General features: G+C 38.5%; 1 long non-coding RNA gene across 1 annotated transcript; it reads right to left on the bottom strand.

Moving 5' to 3' along the window:
- Positions 1–376: 376 nt before the first annotated feature.
- Positions 377–19,776, bottom strand: LOC148743106 (uncharacterized). The gene is made up of 3 exons (XR_016002241.1): positions 19,739–19,776; positions 697–768; positions 377–610 (listed from the first exon to the last, which is right to left on the bottom strand). It is a non-coding gene; the product is annotated as an uncharacterized LOC148743106 (long non-coding RNA).
- Between the last annotated feature and the right edge of the window lie 4,455 nt (positions 19,777–24,231).

Below are 24,231 nucleotides of genomic sequence, written 5' to 3'. Positions count from 1 at the left end.
TATATGGGTTATTAATTCCGTATCATTCTATTCTTTTTCAGCGAAACTCTCTGGATATCTTGCCCATAAAATAAGGCATATTTTTTGTTTAAAAGTTACGTTCTAATTCCACTCCATTCAGGCTTAGGCTGTTTCAGAGTCACAAGTTTTTTGATAAGTTAAGCAAATTTTATGACATTTCCTTCATATTATTTAAAATCCATGGATTTTAGGAAACAAACAGTTTTATGTAAAGCTTATTTTGTCCTCTTTTAAATGTTATATAGTACTAGTCACTCGTGTAAATACCTGGTGACAAAAAATTAAAATAAAAAAGGTTGTTATCACTTGTCATTTTTTTCTTTTTAGGTGCGATCTGTGTTAAGACCCAGTCTTTTATAACCTGGTAAAGTTTAAGAGTCCATAACATACTGTCATTGCCTGAAGTAAATAGTGCAAGAGGCCGAGAACTAACGTAGCTTTTTTATTATTTTAGATCAAATTGTGTTATTGATACGGCTCTTTTTCTGTATTGGCTCTTTGGTCCTCTGCTCGACGGAACAATGGCTAATTCTTTGTTTACTGCTTCCATTTTTTTTAAATTCCCCAGATCCCCTTTTGCTCGAGCTCGCTATGAACAACAAAGTCTATTTTAGTATAAGTTTGGCTAGTAGCGTAAAGCCAGTCACTTAGCAGGAACATGAATACTTTACTTACAATTTAGTCAGCTTCCTGTTGTTATTGAAGACTTCAGCTGGTAGCTCTGCTATCTCATTGTCCTCTAAGTACCTACAAAAAGAAGGTTACCCTGAGTTTACGGTCTGTACCAAGTTGATATTTTGAATTTAGTTTCAGAGTCAGTTTGTGGTTGAAATAGTGAGTGTCGAAGGGTAACATTGAACAGAAACCCACTGGTGCTTATGAGGTAGCAATTTTTTTAAGGACATAATCGTTGCCAAAACTATATTGACTCTTTCCATACGTTTACATTCAATTTTGCCAATCGTAACGGTTTTTACTAGCCTTTCTGATGTATGATACCAGTACAAGATGTTGAGAACCAATTTTCGTAGGGCCAGGTTTTTACTCGCCTCACTTTGTATTGCCATCAATGTTCTGTGTTTCATAAAGGTACTAAAGGGCTGTGATAGGTCATAAAGAGGTAAAGGGAAGAGCAGGTGTCTTGTTTTTTTCTATCTGTGCATTGGGAAAGGGGATCTCCAGCGGTTAGCACTAGATCAAACACTCTTACTAGAAAAGGGCTGGAGAACTTGAGCTGAGGCTATTGGAACTGTACTCCATTTGGAAGGAAGTAGCTTTTTACTTCTGTTCGTTGTCAAAATGTGAGATATTCATAAACAACTCGTGGCTGTGCACTTTTTTGGTTATTTATCATCTCACATTCGACTTTCTCTCGCAAAATAATTGTGAACTAGCACTTGGATCATTTTGGTACTATTATTGAACACTCCAAAAGGTGCTCCTCTTTAGTCTGAGTAAAAAATCCAATTACGAAAACAAAGGCTAGAGTCCAAACTCCACAGAAATATATATTTAACAAACATGTGTTAAAACAACCACAACTTTCGGATCAAATAAAACTTGAGAGGCTTCTTGGAATTCCAAACTGAGGGATAACAAATTACCTCGAACGAAAACTCAAAAAGCAAAACAACTCCGTAAAATAAAACAGCAAAGGATACCCGAAAAAAATTCTCCAGGTAAATTTTTAAAGTCAAGGTTAGAGTTCTTTGACCTGATTGGCTAATTTTTAAACTCACGCGCGCTGCGCGTGAATACAGAAAGAATACAAATGGGGGAGAGGATGAGGAAAGTTGTAATTTGAAATTTATAAAGCAAGCAGTTGGACGCTTGCTTTATAAATTTTTTGGATGTCGCAATGTTCTGCGCAGAAAAGTTTGCGCAGTGCAAAACAAGGGAATCACCTTAAGTAAATTTGTCCTCCTGCTGAACAATTGTTTATAGGTATTGTGGTTGATGCTATAACCTTTGACTGGGTGATAATATGGGTTGAATAAATAAGATTAATAAAACTTAAATTTGCCTCTGTTCAACTCACACGCTCTTACAACCATGCCACTCTCTTTCCATCGCATATTATGGTTGTCGAAGACCCCTGAGCTTAAACACCTCAGACTCAGCTTTAACAAAAATTGTAGCCTTACAAAGTCTTTCTGATGCAAGAAATCAAAGAAGGCGCTGAGAACCGAAGTTAATGAGATTGCACTGTTAATAAAGAGATTTTGAGGTCATAAGAAATACCTAAGAAATGGAAATAAATTAAATTTAACATGTACTTAACGGGTAATCATGATTCCTACACTGAGTCTGTGTTATTGTGTCCTTTAGAAAAGAGCTTGGGAACTAGAACCGAAGTTTTTGGAGGTAGCATTTCATAAAAAAGGGAAATGGTTTTATCAGGTTTTCTTGATCGCGAGAAAACTGGAAAGTCACGCATATATTTGGTTTATTTTTCTTTTGCTTCGTTAACACATGTCCATTTTGCTAGCCAATGAAATGAGAGGTGTTTTCATCTTACTCAGAGCCAGTTGCACTTTCCATTGACCTATTCCATTGCAATTTTGAGAAGCGGAAGAAGCAGCAATAGGTAAGTCTACCCGGTTTTGAACTCTAAAAGTTACCACAAGGAAGTTTTTGTGTTTGAACCTTCTAAGCCTAAAAGTGCACAGTACAAAGATAAGTGGGCTGTTCATGTTTTTGAAATTGAAAGGCTGCAGGCGACGAAAAAGTTCCTTTTTACTAGAGCTGGATAGCGTGTTCCAAGATTATGATTTTCACCGAGTGCAAAGTCTTGAAGAAAGGTTGGAAGGCCTGGACACCTTTACCCAAAACTTCTGGCTTACAAAGTTCGTCTGAATAAACGAACAAGCACTTATTCAAGAACTGCATTGTTTGGCAAATTGATTTACAACCACGCTTGCTCATGTGCGTTGTTCACTGGGGTTATCAAGGTTCGAAATGGTGAATGAATGAGAAATTTAACAATATACCAACGTTTTTACATATCTGGAGACGGACGGCAAATTCATTGTTCGCTCTCAGTAAAACTGAAGAATAGCACGCTGTTCATCGCATGTTATTCAGCACCAGGAAAATACCAATGAATAGCTGTTTTCCTTAATGTTTTTCTCAACTTTTCCCTTCCGGGTGAACGCTGCATTTCTAAACGTCTTCCCACAGAATAACTAATGTTGAATGCCATGAAAACATGACTGTTTGTGATTGTTTTCCTGCTCCACGAAAACGCTAGTATATAGCTTGTTTTCCTAAACGTTTTACTATAGTTTTCCCGAGCGCACGAAAGCTGGATTTCAGTTTCCAAGCGTTTTACCGCAGAATTACCAACGGTGAATGCCATGAAAACAGGATGTTTGTTGACTATGCGAGCGATCTTCGCAGTAACAAACACGACTTAAGAGTGAGTGTCAGCAAGAATCAAACAAAATCGGAAACTAGCGGCAAAAATGTGAAAAGCGAAACTTGCTCAAACTCCGGCCACTAATATAGGAAAATTCATTACCTGACTAAATTTATTAGCTGACTAAATTGCACGCGAAAACCAATATCGCACGAATCGCGAGGCGATGAGTGCGATATCGGTTTTTCAGTGCAATTTAACGTGGAATTCACGAGTCAGGTAATAAATTTTCCTTGAATCGCATAACTGAATGAAAATAAGAAAACGATAAATTAAATCAGCAATATTATTGTTGTTTTTATCCCGAGGGCGCGCTCGTGAAAGCCATTTCAAAGCCAACTGTCAGAAGTGTCCTTCGTATAGGTAATCTCATGGGGCCGGGTAAAATTAAGGATTAATATCACGCGTGTTTTCGGAAGTTGCTGAAATTGCCAGAGTCGCGCAGCGACGAGGGCAATTTCTGCAACTTCCAAAAACACAAGCCGGATGTTAATCCTTAATTTTACGAGGAACCATGTGATTACTTATCTATAATATAAGGGGCAAAATGTTTTGTTACTGATCTGTCGCAAAACGGGACGCCATTGTTACAAAACAAACAGAAATTTCTTTACCTTGGCAGCCGCTGCTAAGCGATTCTCAGCCAATCATTTTCAAGTAATTTTACCCGGGGCAATTACAAAAATTAAGATAAAATGCCCTCTGTCTTGACCAATCACAATTCAGTAATTTTGCCCCTTTACGATAATATTAGCAAATAGAAAGCAAGGTTAAATAGTCGAACACGTTTGAACCTTCGACAATTTTATTTGTACCTCGTGCTTGATTTTACATTAATTTTCGAACTTTTTAAACAGGCTTCACACTATTTAAGGATAATAGTGGTATTTCACTGGATTTACAAGCCGTTTATCGTTAACATATTTTTTCAAAATTCCAAATAATTTGCTCGAGAAGGGAAAATAATCTACACCTTTTACCTCTTTGGTGGCAAACTGAGAGAAACGAACTGTGCAAGCGAAAGCACTGATTTCAAGTGCAATAACATCGCGATTAATATAAGGAAAGTAGCTTGAAGTGTAAATACGTGTATTGAACGATACTTTATTCCTTTAAAAACAAAGAAGTGTTCCATGAAAAGTCCAAAAACTTTAATCTTTTTATTTGTAGAAATTCACTACAGGCGACTGCCATTAGCCGAATCGTTGGGATGAGCATTCGACTGAAAGTTGATGGAAATATTCACTGAAGAGTTGTTGAAAGATACGTTGGTGAACAATCCACCAAGAACTCTTGCTGCTAGATCATCAATGCCGTCATTTATTGATGTTGTGTTATTGCCAACTACTGATGGAAGTGCAAAGCTGTTGGCATATATTTCTCGCAAAGCTTTAGTGCGTAGACCGTCGCTGGCGTTGGCAGCTGTGACAGTCGTAGTAGTACGACTGAAAACCCAGCCAACTTGCTTTACATCCTTTGTTGTTTTCCTAAAAGATTATGGCTGCAGATGGATATTGAACCCGGGTTGGCGTAACCTGTTACCTCGGAGATTCTTTTTTCTAGGCCGTGTTCACAGGATTTTCTCGCTTTCGGGTTGTCGCGAGCGAAAGAGGTTTTCATGCCTCTCCAAGAATTTGAAGTTCAGTTCAAAACAAGGAAGAACGTCAGTCTCGCTTTGAAAACGCTCGTTTTGATTTTGCTCTTTAGAAGGTGAAATGGTTTTGAAAACATTTTAAATTGACTTAGAAACCAAGCTTTGTAACAATTTGACGATAGTTGTCGTGCTTAGTGACGTAGATGCGAAACAATTTCACTTAGCCTCGTTTTCAGCCCGCAAATCCACGCTAAATACCTCGCTACGTTAACCAATAAGAATGCGAAATTTTACTCAATGATGCGATTCTAGTTCATATTGAACTATTCATCGCTATGTGGTTCATTTCTCGAATAGATTTTTGTTTTGGCGGAAAATGGCGATACTAGATTTCAGGGCCAGATGTAAGCAAATTAGGCTTGGAAATCAGCAATTTTCAAGAAAACCTTACACCTTAAATAAAGAGCCCGAAGATATTCACATGCAATCAGCCTATTTTACAACTTTTCTAGGTTTTTCACTGCAATTTCTGACATTTGAAAATAGATCTGACATTGTGCGAGATTTGAAAGATCCCCCCATGTTTCTTTATGGACATCCCTACCTAGCTTGAAAAAACGATTTACCCTACTACCTTTATCACAAATTAAACGAAACTTAGAGGTGAGACCCCTTTGCAAATGGGCTTTTAACTCATATGGCTATTGTTCTGGGGAAATAAGGCTGTAGTCAATGAGAGAGCGCTTAAACATATTCGCGAAATCAAACAAGAGATTTTGCGACCGACCGTGACAGACAGATCTATCATTTCCGCCCATACTCAATGAAAAAGCTCATTGAAAACATAGTGGTCACTCCTGTGGTAGCTGAGTCGTGCTATATACATATATTAATTTTTTTGTTAACGTTTTTATCTTTATTCTTGTTTTATCTTTATCTTTAACATGTAGAGATTAACGTGCTCGTGAGGTTTGCCGGCTGGGAAGTCCATATAGTGAAAAACTGTAAGCTGGTCAACCTCGGGCTTGAAAATACTTCCCGAGGTCCCAGGACTCGGGCAGCATTTTCAAGCCCGAGGTTGACTGGTTTAGTTTTTCCTGCAGTGAATTGGCTTTCAAGTGGGTTTGTTCATACGCCACTGGGTTTTTAATTCGCTCACGAGCCTTCTACAAACGATTCATAAAAATTTTTCGCAACAACTAACTTAGATACTTGATACCAAAGTATATCTTACAGAACAGATACTTCTCAATTTTACAACAAACTAAGAGCAAATGTCTCCAAGGATCAAAGGAAATCGTAAATTAGGGGCAAAATTTAAATGCGAAAACTCGAAATTGTTCAAACTCCGGCGATTAGTCGTCCTTATAATAGTATTCATCTGTAAACAAGGTTTATTTATCAAATAATACGGTGTTTTGCCAAATAGTGACGAGAATAATTTTGGTGGCCAGATACGATGGCCAGATCGAGCTGCCAGGTAGTAATAATGTGTACCGAATACAGTTATGAGCGCTTCGCACAGTTACAGGTACAGCCTTGTACCAGGTTTGAGAGCAAGGTTACAAATGGCTTTTTCCTTCGAACTGTTGTTTCCGATATGTCAGAACCAAAGGATTCGCAGATACCCCGTAACATAGGTACAGAAAAGGAGCCAAGTTAAGAGTTCAACACTAACTCACAGATGTTGTAGGAGTCATATATAATTAAATGGGAATGTTGAATGCTGAATGCTGACTTCAGACAAAACCTTGTCACTAAGTACACTCTGAAAGTCTATTCTCGGAGTCTCGTTCTCACTATCAGGCTGATCTACCTCTACACTTCGCTTAGAAGCAAGGCAAGAAAATTAAATGCTAGTTTTCTGGTTTGTGAGAAAATTCCCATAGCTAAATAGTCTCTCCCCGTTGCTATCTTTTGCAGTCCTCATGGCTTTAGAGACTTCATCAGTCGGTTCGGCCGTCTTCCCTGTCTCTCTCCAATTTGAAACTTGGAATTAAGGTACTGCTTTTGATTGTCAGTAACCTTTGTACTACGGGACTGTGTCGATTTCAGTGTCCATCCCATCGGAAGAGTAGTGGGCACAGTTGGTAGTGATGGTTTACTACCTTCTAGGACCGTCGAGCATTTACTCGCGCCACAATCCAGATTAGTCGCGTATTCTATCATGGCCCTGTCAAAGAGCGTTTCATACTCTAGAACACGCTTGTGCTTTCCGTAGCCCAAGTGTTGAACCAGCGATGAATGCCGTATAAACGTCTTCACACATCCCTCTTCTACGCCTGTAAATAATGAACAATTGTTAGCAACATCAACATCAACGCCTGACTCATCTGAAGACTCATCTACGCAATCGGAGTTGCCTTCTATATCAATTGCGGGGGTCCGGCCACCTATTTGTCTGGGTACTACTGGAACAAAGGTTGTGATAGTCTCGCTGTTCGAGGGCCTGATCTCCATCGTCGGAAGTTCCTATTGTTCAGGGACATTGCAGTTTGATCAGGGAATACTTTTTCCAGGGCCAGTGTCGTAGGCTCTTCACGTTCTTATCCCTTCCTGGCCGTAGCAAAGGCTTCTGACAAAACTCACTTTCTCCCACTTGAAACTCTTGATGGATGGAGCATCGGGAGGACTGCACACTTTCACAATTACGCCGCGCTCACCCCTTGAAGACTCCATAGCTTCTTTCATCAGTGCAGTAATCCCAATGTCGTGTCAAGAATTCAGATATTTCGCCATGTGTGACTTTATAGTGGCTGCCTTGTGATCGCAAGCGCCCTTTCCTCGACTCCCTGTGGCTCACAAAAGTCAATCCGAGAGATCTGAAGGTCATGAGGTTTCGCAATCTGAGGAGCTGTAATCAGAGTCTGCGCACAATGATAACATCCAGCGTTGTTGCCTCGAATATAGATGGTCTGTAGTTCTGGCATAATAGTATTCAGTTGAATGAAGACGTCATCAAGCATGGCTGACACCGAGCTACTGTCTTGGGTGGTAGCACTCTCAAGCACATGAACGAATGTCATCATCTCCATTTCTCCGCTTTTGCATTTAATCGACACTGCTATATGCCACGATATACCTTTTTTACCAAACCAATCCAACTGGCTTTCCCAGAACTTACGTGGAAGTTATATTATCACCCAGTCAAGTACTAGAAAAATGGGTGGGGCGCTGAGGCCGCTCATGATGTCAAGTCTGCATTCATCCTGATTTATAGACCGTAATAAATGGGCTTTTTGGCATTCAATGCTCTGTTTGGGCTGGGAAATAAAAAAAAGACAGTTCTTCTCTTTCATTGTCCGAGCATTCAACCGTTTCTAAGCCTTCCTCAATCTCCCTCATTACAGACGAGACAAGCAAGCAGCGGTCACAGCTGTCACAATGGGCGTGGCCGCAAGTCAAAGAATAATTTGGGTCGTCAGGATCACTCAGAGCGTATGCTCTACAGTGGTCAGGGACAGCGGAGCTTTTGAAAACATGAACCTGAGAATTAAATCACCATTTTCGAAACTCCTCGATCCGCTTTTCTATTTTCTCCATGTTGGGATAAGATTTGTGGCACACAGCACGTGGAAGTGTTTCGCCGCCACCCAGGTCCGATTTTACGCCGGTGGTGAGGGCAGATTGTGTCTAAGCTCTGCGTCTAGTCCTCGCGGAAAATACCCACTCTAGCAAGTATAATTTCACTTTCAGTTTTCACTCCAGAAAATGACCAGTGAGAACAATGACTCGAAATATCCTTTGAGCAATTGTGTAAAGTAACGATTTCAAGGCCCTTGCTTTTACCTAACCTATCAAACGAGCAGTCTTTTCCAGTTATTCTCTGAAAGGAGCATGGGAACGCCATTGCTGAGTTGTATAACGTGCGACAGGCCGTGGGAAAATTTCCCTATAATTGAATTGGTTCACAACTTGTTTATGATTAGCAACCATAACAACAATGATAAATAGTTCATTTCAAGGCTTTCAGATCAACAATTGCATGGCCCCTTGTGATCAGTGATGAAATCTTGATTCTTTAAAATATAAACTATCTCCAGCTGTCGGCTGCTCTAAAAGTGGAAATGGTAGCAATTAATTAACTCTTGTACCGGTAAAACAGCATCATTCACCTGAGAAAGTACTGTAAATGTGCTGCATAATTATGCACTGTTCACATTAAAATATTGTACAAGTTAGTGATAAAACAAGCATTCCATTAGCTGCTGTATTTTCTCAAGAAAGTAATAAATAACAAAACTTCGCAACAACAAGAAGATATATTTTTTTCCAGTTTTGGGCTTTGGGCTGGAATGAGAGAGCTGTCTATCACGGTCTGTCACGCACTCTCTTGTTTGATTTCCCGAAAAATTGCAATTTTGAGTACACTTTCACCTAGCACAGCCTAAATTCCCCAGAAAAAAAATTTTATCAGCTTACATCCCATCTCTTCTGCATTCCAAATAAAAATTTTCATTTGATTTGTGATAAAGAAAGTAGGGTAAATTATTTTTTGAAGTTTACTAGTTATTTCCATGGAAAAACAGAGGGCTTCCTTTCAGGTCTCACTCAATACCTTATTGTTTTTCAAATGTCATAGGAATTATAATATAAAACCTGCAAACATTGCAAAATAATCTGATTCCAAGTGGATGTCCTCTGGATTTATAGTTACGGCAAGCCATCAGCTTCAAGATGGCTAATTTTTCAGCCTAATTTTGCAATACTTGGCCCTGAAATTGGGTATCATCCGTTTTCTGCCGAAAGAAAACACCATTTGACAAATCAACCCCATAGCGATAGATATTTCAATAAGGACTACTAATAGCCAAAGTTTGGGCGATTCTGAAATTTTTAAATTTGCCGCTCAATTTTTTATTTTTGTGGACACTCACTCCTAAGCGGTAGTGAAAATGAGGCCTGAAATAAATTCAGGCCTGTACGGGATTCGAATCCATGATCTCTGCGATACAGGTGCAGTGCTCTACCAGCTAAGCTCACAAGCCAACTAGGAGCTGGTCATTAGTTTGGTTCGTAATAAACCCGTCGCAAATTGATGAATCAACGTTTCTGAAAATACGAAAGTCATATATTTGAACTGCGGTTAAAGAACGGGTATAAGAACGATCTTCGCAGTAACGAACACTACTGAAGCAGTAGTGAAAATGAGGGCTGTAAAATATTCTGACCTCTATAGGGTACGAACCCATAACCTCTACGATACTGGTGCAGTGCTACACCAGCTGGGCTAACAAGCCAACTGGGAGCTGGTCATTAGGTTGGTTCGTAATAAACCCATGAAGTGCTTAATCAACTGCTTAAGTGGTGTTCGTTACTGCAAAGATCGCTCTCATACTCGTTCTTTGACCACAGTTCAAATATATGACTTTCATATATTCACAACCTTTGATGATGTTTGTTGATTGTTTTCCTGCTCCACGAGAATACTAGTGTATAGCTTGTTTTCCTGAACATTTTTCTATATTTTTCCCAGGCACACGGACTCAGCACTTGCCAAGCGTTTTCTCACAGAATAACTTATGGTGAATGCCATGAAAACATGATGTTTGTCGATTGTTTCCCTGCTCCACAAAAACGCGAGTGTATGGCTTGTCTTCCTGAACGTTTTTCTATAGTTTTCTTAAGGGTGCGAACGCTGCATTTGCCAAGTGTTTTCTCACAGAATTACTAACAACCGTGATTAGGCCATGAAGACGTGTTCTTCGTCTATTGTTTTCCTGCCGTATTGAAACGCTCGTGAACAGCTTGCACTGTTTTCCTGTTCGATTTTCTGCAGTATTCATGAGCGCACGAGCGCTGCATCTTGCAACAGTTTTCACGCAGAATTACTTATGATGAACGGCAAGAACACACGATGTTCGTCGATTGTTTTCTCGCCTCATAGAAACGCCAATGAATAGTTCGTTTTCCGGAACGTTTCTCAGCTGTTTTCGAACGCGTCCGAGCAATGCATTTTTAGAGTTTTTTGAGGGAAATAATGACGGTCAGCGCCCTGAAAACAAGATGTTCGTCGATTGTGATAATTATTTCCTGCCCTTAATCCTGCTCCATGAAAACGCCAGTGGATATCTTGCCTAGTATTTAGAAGACTGACCCCGATTGGGTCATTTGGGGCAATTCAGTCATTTGAGCCGTTTGGACCATTTGAGGAAATTGAGCTTATCGGGTGATTTTGGTGGTTCAGGCAGTTGGGTCACTTGCCCTTATTGGGTAGAACAGCGATTAACTGAGCGGCGGTAAACGCGGGAAAATGCATGCCTTGCACGAATTCACCGTTGCAGAAAACACCGGAAAATGCATGCTTTCTGGTTAACTCCAGTGAACATAACGTTAGAATGCACAAAACGGCTGTGAATGGCAGAATACATGGTATTTTTCATACCTTAACCCATCAGCAATACATGTAAATGGTAAAACGTAGGAAAATGCGTTTCAACGCAAAGTAATTGTTATCTAGCATTTGGATAATTTTGGTGCTGTCATTAAACACCCGAAAGGTACCCCGATTTTCTGTGTAAAAAATCCTATAACGAAACAAGAGGCTAGGGTCGAAACTCCGCAGTTTAAATTGGGTTAGATAAACTAACGGGCTCTCTGCTCATCGTGGCCCTCTGTACAAAGGAGGAGGGATAACCGTTGGAAACAAGAACTGATGATAAATGTTTCTTTCTCTCGGAGATGACTGACGGTTTTGTCAAAGGCGCTTCGCCCGGTTATGCAATACCGCTTTCCACTGATCAAGGGTGGTGTGAATCGTATGCTAAGTACCGATCAGTGTGAGTAGGTGTTCTGTAGACACTGCATGGTGTTCAGGGGCCTCTCTGGTTCCTTCGTAACTGACGTGTCAAGAAAGACAATCTTAGAGTCTGTTAATTGTTCCTCTGACCATTTTTTTGTTTAAATTGGGTGAGATAAACTAAAGTTGAACTGGTTTAAAATACCATTTAAAAAGTGTTGTGAATTCCCCTCATGCTGTTGCTTCGCTTTTCCCTCTGGAGAAAAGGGGATGTTGCATTTTTCCTTCATAGGATGGATTATCTTTTACTCTGCCAAAGATTTCGGACGAGCATTTCTTGAAACTACGGAAAATATCTGCACGCTTGATACATTTAAAACAAAACTGAACCTAAGATTGCTCCTTAGTGGATAATCATGATTCCTACAGTGAGTCTATGTTATTTGCCATTTTGAAATTTTCTTTTTTGTTTGTTCAAATTGGGTTACATAAACTTACGGGCTCTCTGCTAACGGGAGAATTTTGTCATTATTATTATTTTTTTATTTTATTTTTTACTTTTTTATTTTATTTTTTTCTTGTCGCGACCTTCTGTACAAAGGAGGAGGGATAGCTGTTGGAAACAAGAACTGATGACAAATGTTCCTTTTCCTCGGAGATGACTGACGGTTTTTACACAAGGCACTTCGCCCGGTCAGTCAATACCGGGCTCCACTGATCAAGCGTGGTGTGAATCATACGCAAAGTACTAGTCAGTGTGATTTGGTATTCTGTAGACATTGCATGGTGTTCAGGCGTCTCTCTGGTTCCTTCGTAACTGACATGTCAAGAAAGGCGGTCTTAGAGTGAGTCTATGTTGTCTGTCCTTTTCAACATTTTTTTGTTTTAATTGGGTTAGATAAACTAAACTAGGAATGAGTTTAAAATACCATTTTAAAAGTGTCGTGAAGTCCCCTTATATCGTTGCTTAGCTTTTCCCTCTGGATAAAAAGGGAAGATGCATTAATCCTCCTTAGGATGGCTTATCTTTTACTCTGCCAAAGATGTTTGGCTGAGCGTTTCTTAAAACTTCGGAAAATATATGCACGTTTGATACGTTTAGAAAGATATGGTCTATGATATGTTGTGCGTGATGTTGTAAACCAGTTATGTCTAAGGCTTGATTTGTACTAGCTCTAATAATTTAGGTCATTAATTATAATCACATCGTCATCGGCTTCTGTCTCACTCAGATATTACTAAAGGACTATGGAGTGTCCTAAGAAAATACATAGGGGCGACTGGGGCGAGGTGGGGCGGGATGGCTGAGATTTATCTACTTTCGCAAGGGACAAGAGCAAAACAAGGAATTGTGAAAAACAATTACTACTGGTCTCGGATTGAGAAGAGAGTACTGTAGTACTCTTATCATCATTTAAAACGTTTTATGAAGTCCCTCCCAGCTCGAAAGAACAATTATTAAATCAGTTTTTCCAATGACCCATTTCCTTCAGTACAGCATGCGCATGCCTTGTATGCCAAGAAATCGACTATTTTTTATTGTGATTGCTTTTGTTAAGGAAAAACGACATGAAAGGTGATCCACTAACTTGTTCTGAAACCTAGTGGGACTAGTTACGATTGGTAAAATACAAAGTCGTGATTTTAAGATTAAGGTCAATTTATTGTTCTCAACAATTTTTTTTTTAATATTTATTGGGACTGATATTATCACCTTGGACTGGGTGATCATATGGGTTGAATATACTTGATTGATATAACGGAAATTGTGTTCCTCCAAACCCCTTTTTTTTTGAAGTCATATGGGTTGAATATACTTGATTGATATAACGGAAATTGTGTTCCTCCAAACCCCTTTTTTTTTGAAGTAGTGGGATTGATAACAATGAGATTCGAATCCTGCCAATCAAGCGTGTGATAGCATCTGTATTAGTCGCTGAAAAATGTGTCATGAAACAGACAATGGATATTTTTTTTTTTACTTGCAACTCTTGCAGCGTGATGGATGAACCAAACAAATCGCAACGCATTTTGTTGATTGTGTTATTAGTGAAAACTTTTTCCAACATTACTTTATTGTTACCAGTCATGAAAATGTGTTTGCAAACGCAAATAAATTAGGTGCCCTAAGAGGGCGGAATTGATCACCAGTGATAGTTAAGAAATCTTATTCAAGTCACCTGTAACTAATGAAATAAGATACTCACATCTGATTAACTCACACCCTCTAAAAATCATTCCACTATCTTTTAATCGCGTATTATCGCTTTCGAAGACCCCTGAGCTTAAATGCTCTTAAATTATCTTTCGTTTTCGTCAATAAGTTTCTAAATGACTTATTAAACGCACTTAATTAAATATTTGAAAGAGGATGAACACAATATTCCCGTTTGACCTAACAATAAGCCTGAGTGTTTCTCCTTTTATCATTTTTTTTAACATAAGTTGTTACTTGAAGCTCACAGTTTCCCCTCGAGCCTCGCTCTCTGTTCATTTTGCAGAACAGATAACGGACAAATATCGGCGCATTTCTTCGAGGCAAACGGAAGCAATTGTTGATATTGTTGAAATACGTATTTTGGAATAATTCAGGTGGTAACGCCTTCATCAAATTCTCTCAAGTCTCACGGTAGATGGAGAATATATCCTAAATTTAGGTTAAACATCAATTTTATGGTCCATGTAATTTTCTTGTCCCAGTTTCTGTCTGGTCAGAGAAAATTTTGAGTTTTGCAATGTCTTTTCGAATGGCTTACTTCAGGTGATAGCTCTTCTGTTTGGTTGTCGCCCAAGTTACTACGAAAAGGATATATCCTCAATCTTACGTCTTTTCTGGGTTATTAAACTTAAGTTTATTTTAACCCTGATGAGATTTAAAGAGACCATAGCATACTTTCATTATCAAAGTTAAATAGCGCTAATTAAATAGCGCTAAGTTAAGCTTCCGAGTAACTTAGCGCGGCTGCTGGTAGCCAGCAATTTCTTAAGCACAAAAAAAAGATAAGCTGTTGTCGTGGACTTCGCCGAGTTAATTGTTGTTTTTATATGAAAATCGAAAAGCGATGCCTATTCACTTTCTCCAATTTTTTCATAGTTTTGATCAATTGGTAACAGGACTTCTTGCTTCGCGGTTGTCCTATATTGCTAATCTCTTCTATGATTACAGACCGAATTGGACTCCACTTGGTTCTTCTACTATTATGAATAAGGAGATTGTATGGTCATATCTGGGAAAACCTATCAGATATTGACGGCTGAGTGCGTTATGTACAGGTGAGTCTACTCGGAGCTGTCATTGAAAACTCCAGGTGGTAACTCCTTGATTTGGTTTCTATACAAGTAACGAAATTGGCAAAGCTGAAAGGGTAATCATAATTCTCAGAGTGTGGTTTATGTCCCTGTGTTCTTTTGAGCATCATTTTTCAATTTGGTCAGAAAAAAAATAAAACTAGAAATGGCAGGACCTGGAGTTCTTAGGAGTGGAGCTCTTAAGTTATCTTTTCGAATGGCCGAGTTTCTGCAGTTCAGCAATTCCACTAAAAAGCTTACAACAATGATAGATTACGCCATTATCTCTATTGAGAAGCACTTGATAAGTTATGGTAATTGACTTCCTGTAAAAGGGGGGAGGAATGGCATAACATTTTCTGAATAAAACTTGAGTTCAACTCGTTATTTACATCGATAGATATGATACTTGTACAAGTACCATTCGCGAGTTTTATGGTTGCGTTTGGCAGGGATGTCCTAGGTGCTTTCCAGATCGCGGTCAAGTCTGTGAACATCCCAATCGCACCATAGGAGAACTTTGAGAACTTTCCCAAAGAACAAAAAGCCAAGAGACGTTTTGCCAATTGTGTCAACACTTGGCCGATAAGTAATCAAGAGGCCAGCCGTTGACCATCGTGGGTGATAATGCGAGAACTGAAGGCCCGGTATGTGCGAGAGTATAAGGAGCGGGAGAGTATAAGGAGCGGGAGAAGTTAGTTTCTGAGCAGATTCAGAAGAACCCAGGTCGTAAAACGGTGGCTTCATTGATGTTAAACTCCTTCTTGGGCAAGTTTGGGGAACGCCTCAAAAAAACCACAACCCAACAAATCACAACTCCACACGAACTGTTTCAACCAGTGAACAACCCTCTCCTGAACATACTATGTGTTCGTATTTCGTCTAAACTATAAGCGATAAAGGAGGAGAAGCAACAAGAGACGGAAACCTAAGAACATTGTGCAGATCACTTGGTAAATATGACAAGGCCTGGGAGTATCAGGAGGAGGCACTCTCAAGAAGATGTGGACATGAGCAATGTAGATACGTTAATGAATTAGTAAGATAAAGAAACAATGCTTCGATTTTATGTTTTCAGTTTTTTAAAAAAATCGTGCGTGAGAGATTGAAGTTTTACAGCTCGAATGACGTTAGAGTGTGTTAAGGGACGTGATATTCACGTTGACATTGGTACATTTTTGAGAACGTTTAATAATGAGGTTTATTAATTATGGGTTGGTTACTCATTTCACAACCTGAGGGGTTTCTTAGCTTGAATAATTTTCTTTGCTATTTGCTCCATCAAGGTCGTCCTACCCGCTAAGTTGCTGACAGCTTTCACCATCTTGTCATCAGCAACCCACTTGTCTTGTAAACTCTTAGCCTAGGGACAGTCGATGTCATGTGGTTTGGAAAATCAGTCCAGCCTGTTAATGTCAGGATCTCCTTAAGTCAATCTCTTTTTTAAATTCGTTCCACGTCCCAGATGTTGGGAGAATAAGGATGGAATTCTAGCCCAGAATTCAAGAAATGTTCTTTGATCTGTTCTACGAAGAGATAGCCGAAAATCGATGTTACATGTAGCAACGTCTCATGGCCCAAAGAAACCGTTCCTGAAGAGCATTCTCCGCGGGAGCATAAATAAATGCTTGCAATTCCATATTCTCCAGTATTTCATTTATGCTTACTGACGAACGCTCCGCTGCTGTAAGACATCTTCTGTCCTTGTAAAATCTATCAGAGCTGTTTCCTCTGGCTTTTAAAAAAATGCTTTTCCTCTAAAATCTGGAAAGAAAAATGTTCTACTTATCGCGCTTCACATCCGCCATTGTTTCCCGTGGTAATTTCCTAAGTGACAAACTCTGACCACCAACTGTAACTTTGACACGTACTAAATCAGCTAGAAGCCCCGTGCGCTGATGGACATAACTTGGCTCTCTTCCTGAGAAATCATGATTTTTGTCCATCTGTGTACTAGGAAAGGGGATCGGAGTTCCAGCGATTAACACTCTATCAAACTCTCTTCCTAGAATAGGGCTGGAAAACTTGAGCTGGAGGTATCGCAACTGTACTCCATTTGGAAAGGATGTAACTTTTTACTTCCAATCGTTGTCAAAATGTGACTTTTTTATAAAAAAAACTCGGGACTCTGCACTTTGATGGTTATTTATCATCTCACATTAAATAGCAACTGAATAATTTTGACGCTGTTACTAAACACTTCCAAAGGTACTCACATTATCTGCGAAAAAAATCCGATACCGACAATAGAGACTAACGTTCAAACTCCGCAGTAATATTTATATATTTAACAAACATGTGTAACATACATAACAGGCTTCATCTCATTGTCAATGCCGCCGATAAAATGAAATTTACCTAATTGCAAATTATATGAGTCCCCTCCACTAGAAAGAAGCGTCCTCTCAACTATATCTCGCATCCAACATGTGGCTTTGTAGCTCACTTGGGAGTAGGGCTGAATTAGTATGTGGGAGGCACGGGTTCGAGTTTCTTTCAAGCCTGAAGCATATCCTGGCTTTAGATAATGGACAAATATCAGGGAATTTCTTTCAAGCCGAATAAAAGCTATTCTTCGTGTAACTATAAGAAGTGACTGATAATTGCTGTAATAGCTCCTTTATCAGGTTGTTTAAGTGTTTTGATAGAGGACATATCCTGTATTTAGGTTAACTGGATTACCTTTATTAGACCTTTAAACTTCATAAGTTGTACTGACATCTACTTAATTATTATTATTAATCTAATTATTATTAATCTAATCTTCACGTTTTCCAACATATCAACATTAGTCGGTTGTCAAGCAAACTTTCATGTTCATAAAGACCGTTCACGCCCGCAAATAGCGGGAGCTAGTCGTATATTTTTGTTTTGCCATTTTCTTCTCGCCGACGTAAATTTAAATTTTGCAATATTTTCTGTTAAATGTTTGGGACACCCGACATATTTCGAGAGCCAGTCAATGTTCTTGGATGGTTTGCTAAGCACTCGAAAATCTAAAGTTTCTCTCGGCTATCAGAGTCAACTTGTGTTGAAAATACTGTGAAGGTGCTCTCGGTTAGTCATGAAATAGAGACTCAGTCAATAGCATTTTCTATAGGTGGACGATAACTACTAACGTGATTATTCACATCAACTTATCTCTTATGATCTTTTTTAATAAAGTAAGAGGATTAAACACATGATGTTGTAAACCAGTTGTGTCTAAAGCTTGATTTGTATTTGCTAGAATGGCTCAAGTCATGAAATATTGTTGCGTCGTAATCGGTTTTTATGCCGAGTAAATATTAAAGCAGCTGATTTCTAGATGGAGCTGGAGTTTGGAGAACTATTATTCTGGCACTATCTTTTGGAATGGCTGAGTTTCTGAATGTAAGACTTCCAATTCGATTATTTTTGAAAGTTATTCTTTATTTTATTATGGTAAGTGGCTGATAATTGCCGTGATATCACCTCTATCATGTTCCTTAAATCTGTTGATGGAGGACATATCCTGGATTTAGGTGAAACACTTTACACATCGTATATTTTTTCGTGTCATTTTCTTCTGGCAAACGTAAGTTTATATATTGAAATAATTTCCGTAAAATGTTTTGGACACCTGACATATTTCGAGAGCCATTCAATGTTTTTGTATAGTTTGCCAACCATTTTCTGCACGTGGACGATAGCTACTAACGTAATTGTTCAAATCGACATATCTCTTGTGACCCTCTGGAATAAAGTTAGACGATTGAACACGTGATATTGTACACCATTTATATCTAAAGCTTGATTTGTATCAGCTGAAACGATTCAAATCATGAAATGTTGGTGCTTCGTAATCGGTTTTTATGCCAAGTAAATATTTAATGGCTACAGAGTGTCCAACAAGTGTAAATAGTCATCGGGGCAGGAGGGTTAAAGTCTATTTACTTTTACGCAGGAAACGTGCAAAACCAGCAACTAGGGGAAAAGAGTTATCCCCTGGTTCGGAACTGACAAAAGAGTTCAATAACGTAGGTCCATTTTCTGCCTTTAAAAGCACATACAACCCACAATTCCTCTATTCGCTCCGACGAAGGGCTAACGCTCGAAACGTCAGCTTTTGTAATCGTTACGGTGTCCAATTTACCATTTCAACTTTGTTGATATATCCAAATTATTTCGTTACTTCCACCGACGCAGCGCCAAACAGTTTCTTTCGAAACTATCAGCCTTTTGACAAAAGAGTAGTGCAGTAAATTTAAACGTCATTAAACTTTTTTTTTAATTCCTTTAAAGCAGCTGATTTTTAGATGGAGCTGGAGTTTGGAGAACTATTATTCTAGCACTGTCTTTTTAAATGGCTGAGTTTCTGAATGTAAGATTTCCAACTCGATTCTCTTTCACACTGCAGACGTTAGAGGAAAAAGGCCTATGAAAGGTGTTCCTCTGACCTGTTTTACTCGGATTAATAATGACTGAAGTCAGATTCCGATTGAAAAAAGAACCGTAATTTGGAGATGAAGTTAAATATGTCCTTCTTATCTAGAGGATGTAAACAGTTTATCAGTTATATTCTCTTGGATTCATACCGCTACCTTAAACTGGGTGAAAATAAGGACTGAGAGCAGTGGGATTGATAGCTATGATAATGAGATTTCTATTAAAATTTGTAACCAGGCTTTGGTAAATGTGCGTTACATGTGTTACATACAGGCGAGACAACTGGGAGTTGTTAGTGAAGACTCCAGGTAGTATCTCCTTGATTTGGTTTACAGCTAAGCCCCTAAGAAATTGACAAAACTAAATTAAAGATCTCTCCTAAATAGGTAATTATGATTCCAAGAGTGTGTCTGTATTATTATGTCCTTTTGACCATTTTGTTTTAATTGCTTTATAGTAATAAGAAAAGATATCATTTAAAAAGTGTTATGAGTACCTAAAAAGTGTCATACGTACCTAAGAATTGGACATAACTAAATAAGATCTCTCCTGAATATGTAATTACGATTCTGAAAGTGTGTCTATGTTATTGTGTCCTCTTGACAAATTCTTTTTGATTGACTCATAGTAATAAAAAAGATAACATTTTAAAGTGTTCTGAAGACCCTTAATAAACACAAATACTGCAATATCAAATGAGTAAATTCATAACATTTTTTAACACACTAAAATGCTGAGAAAAGAAAACTTCGTTCGAAATAGAAAATAACCCTAGGCTTCTTTTTGGATTTCTCAACAAATGGTACATTTGGAACGAGGCAAAATTTAGAGGGTTTTCAGGCTTATTCTCTGCACTTGCTAAAATTTTGCTCACCTGATGGTAATAAATTTTTATTTGATCCAATGACAACGATCAAATGAAATTTACCTAATTACAAAATTTTATGAGACCCCTCCACTAGAAAGAAAAGCCCTCTCAACTGTACTTCGTTTTCAACGTGGGGCTCGTTTTCAATGTGTGGCTCGCAAGTTTCCCTCGGCTATCAGAGTCAAATTGTGTTGAAAATACTGAGAAAGTCAGCCCTCGGTTACTCATGAAATATAGAGTAAAGTATGACGATTCAACATGTGATTTTTTAAACCAGTTTCTTCTAAAGCTTGACTTGTAATAGCTAAAATGGTTCAAGCCATAAATTGTTGTTGCGTAGTAATCGGTTTTATGCTAAGTAAATACTTAAGGGCTACGAGACTTATTAGGCTTGGTGGCGGGAGAGTTGAGTTTTATTATATGAACAGTTTATTAGTTACATTCTCCTGGATTGATACTATTACCTTGAACTGGGTCAAAATACGGGCTGAAAGCAGTGGGATTGATAGCTATGATAATAAGATCTCTATTAAAATTTGTAACCAGGCTTTGGTAAATGTGCGTGACACGTTTTACATACAGGCTAGTCAACTTGGAGTTGTTAGTGAAGGCTCCAGGTGGTAGCTCCTTGATTTGGTTTCTACCTAAGGACCTAAGAAATTGACATAACTAAATTAAAGATCTCTCCTAAATAGGTAATTATGATTCCAAGAGTGTGTCTCTATTATTATGTTCTACTGACCATTTTGTTTTAATTGGTTGCTGGCAATAAGAAAAGATAACATTTAAAAAGTGTTATGAAGTTCCTTAATAAACGCAAATATTGCAATAGCAAATCAGTAAATTAATAACAATTTTAACATGCTGAAATGTTTAAAAAAGAAAACTTCATTCGAAATAGAAAATAACCCCAAACTTTTTTTCATATTTCTGAACACATGGCACGTTGGGAACGAGGCAAACTTTGGAGGGTTGATAAATGAATTTTCTCTTTTCAGGCTTATTCACGGCAATTGCTAAAATTTTAGCAATTTCCTAATTACAAATTATATGAGTCCTTTCCACTAGAAAGGAGAACCCTCTCAACGGTACCTCGCTTCCAGCGTGTGGCTCTGGTGCTCACTTGGTAGTAGCGCTGAATTGTAGTAAGTCTAGACATCATTAAAAGTTTCTTTCAATTTTTTTAAAGCAGCTGAAGCCTAGATGGAGCTGGAGTTCGGAGAACTATTATTCTGACACCATCTTTTCGAATGGCTGAGTTTCTGAATGCAATAAGTCTGATGCGAGTAATTCTTACGTTGCTTGCGCTAGGGGGAAAAAGCTCATGAAAGGTGTTACTCTGACCTGTTTTCAAACTTACTGGGACTAATAATGACTGAAATCAGATTGCGATCAAAAAAGAACCGTAATCTAAAGATACAGTTAAATATGTCCTTCTGATCAAGAGGATGTATACAGTTTATCAGTTATATTCTGGTGGGCTGATACTATTACCTGGAACTGGGTGAAAATAATCGCTGAGAGCAGTGGGATTGATAGCTATGAGAACGGGATTTCTTTTAAAATTTGTAACCAGGCTTAGGTAAATGTGCGATCTGGGATATCGGATTTGAATCCTGCTACTTCGACTTTCATGTTTCAAGCGTTTCATTTGATCTCTATTAGTCCATTAAATGTGTGTCGTGGAATATGCAATAGACGTTTTTTCACTTACAACCCTTGCAGCTTAACCACTGGAATAAGTAATTCACAACGAAATTTCTTGCTTTTGTTTTCGTGTAAAAACTGATGGGTTTTTTTAAACATTTTTTTTTTGAGAATAATTCAATTTTAACTTGTAAATTGCGTGCATGCACAAGAGTGAGTGTAGATATGATTTGAAGAATGTTACTTGCTCGCTCCCTCGATTGGTCGATTCCTTCAAACTTTTTTTCGATTTTAGGCATTTAAGTTAATTTGATACTTTTTGGCGAATAATAAATGAGTTTAAAACTATACGTTTTTCATCCGTGAATTAAAGTTTGCACAATCTCTAGCGTATGTTTTATTTATGGTGTCAGTGCTCCTATTTTTGAATGTCTACATGCAGGAGAATGATTATTTTGTCCGAAAGAGAAAACAAAGAAAGGAAGGTAAGCGATAGGTGCGTATTAAGTTTTTACTCAAAAATGAAGTTGAAAGATAAAAATCGCTAAATATTTCCCGTATGTGTGCAAAAAGGTACGCGGGTCATATTTCAAAAGGAATATGCAAATTTGTCCTTGAGCGAAGAGATTTCAAGTTTCATAGAATCTATCAATAGGAAACAAGACAAAAATGACCAAGAAATATTTCGGGACGACAGTCTTATTCCAAACAGTTCTTGATTTGCTGTCATAAGCGAAAGACGTACGAATTTCTTACGTGTACAAGGCCCACGCGGTAAAACTCATCATGCTTAGAGCGTTTTTGTTTGACTCCACGGCCAGAAAATTGCGTAGTGTTATGTTGAAAATTCTGAAAAACTTTGATTTAACACAAAATCTTCTATTAAACTATACTTTTTGAACACATTGTTACTCGAACATAATATTTACCGGGCCATGGAATCGTCAAATTGTCACTAGGCCCTGTTTGAGGTCCGCAAGTTCGGTGTCCACATTTCGCATCGTTTTAGACGGAGAATCGAAGACTTGAGAGTTTATTCTGTCACGTTTAAGACCTTGACGTCCATTATTTTCCAAACAGAGTATTCTATATATAGTATTGCTACTTTATATTCTGAGTTCCACAAGGTCTAACTCGATCGCAAGGGAACGAAAAATCCGACTTGAAAATTTTGAAGGTCGGCCGCGTGGACGCCATATTTTCAAATTTGATCACTTAGTAAGAACGCACAGAATGATGCCCCTCTAGTGCCCCCTAAGGCCATCAAAATATATGCGCAGACGACGAATTCTGATTGGTTTATTGATCTCCAACTGAGGAAGTTTAGGGACTAAATTCTGCTCATTAGGCGAGGTAGGGGGAAAGCATTCTCGCGCGAGCCAATCGAGCGGTTCGGGCGGTTATAAGCGGTTAAGCAAAACGAGAAATTTACTTGTGCGCTCCGGATCTGATCCAACCACTCCATCGTAACAGGGAAAGTTATCATGATTGTGGCAGTACCACTGGGTCATCTACGGCATGACTCGCTTGACAGCATAAGCATGAAAAGAACGCAACCTTTTGATAATCTTATGCATACATGCTTATCCTTATGTCCAAGCGTCCCTTTCAGCGCATAAGCGTTTATATGCTTAGCCCAATCCTTACATCGCCAGTAAATACCTAGCTTAATAGTGCAACAATAGTCTTTCGATAAACAAAACAGCACCCTTTTGAACTTTCTTCCCACAAACCTTTACAGTAAAATCTGGAACAGTGATTGTCTTACACTAACTCCTACCCAGATCATATTTTCTGTCTTTGAGGCCTAATTTCATTTCACATCATATTCCTCAGAACGTTCATTTACCAGTCCTGCAGTTCTTAGAACGATTCATACCCTAGTATGGAAATCAAACATCAATTTCCATTGACGACACATGAATTACATTGGCTTATCCAATTCACAAGTTGGGTCACAGAGCCTTTGATTACCAGGGATATGCTTGCATGTGCGAACGAGATAGACGCCCTAAGAATATGTTTGAGTCACCAGCGATACTTAATAAATCATGAATTTAAGTAGGTGATGGAAAAAAAGATTCTCGCATATTGTGGCTATCGAAAACCCCTATGTTTAAATACCCTGACGCTCAGCTTTCAAAAAGTAGAAATTTTAAGAACTCTATCTAGATAGATCGTAGCAAGAAATCATAGAAAGAGCTAGAAAGCAGAATTCAAGAGGAGGGGAGAGGGCAAAGCAAACAGTT

Source organism: Stylophora pistillata, chromosome 1, assembly GCF_964205215.1.
Source record: "Stylophora pistillata chromosome 1, jaStyPist1.2, whole genome shotgun sequence".
NCBI classification, from domain to species: Eukaryota; Metazoa; Cnidaria; class Anthozoa; order Scleractinia; family Pocilloporidae; genus Stylophora; species Stylophora pistillata.
This window is presented reverse-complemented; position numbering and strand designations above follow the sequence as displayed.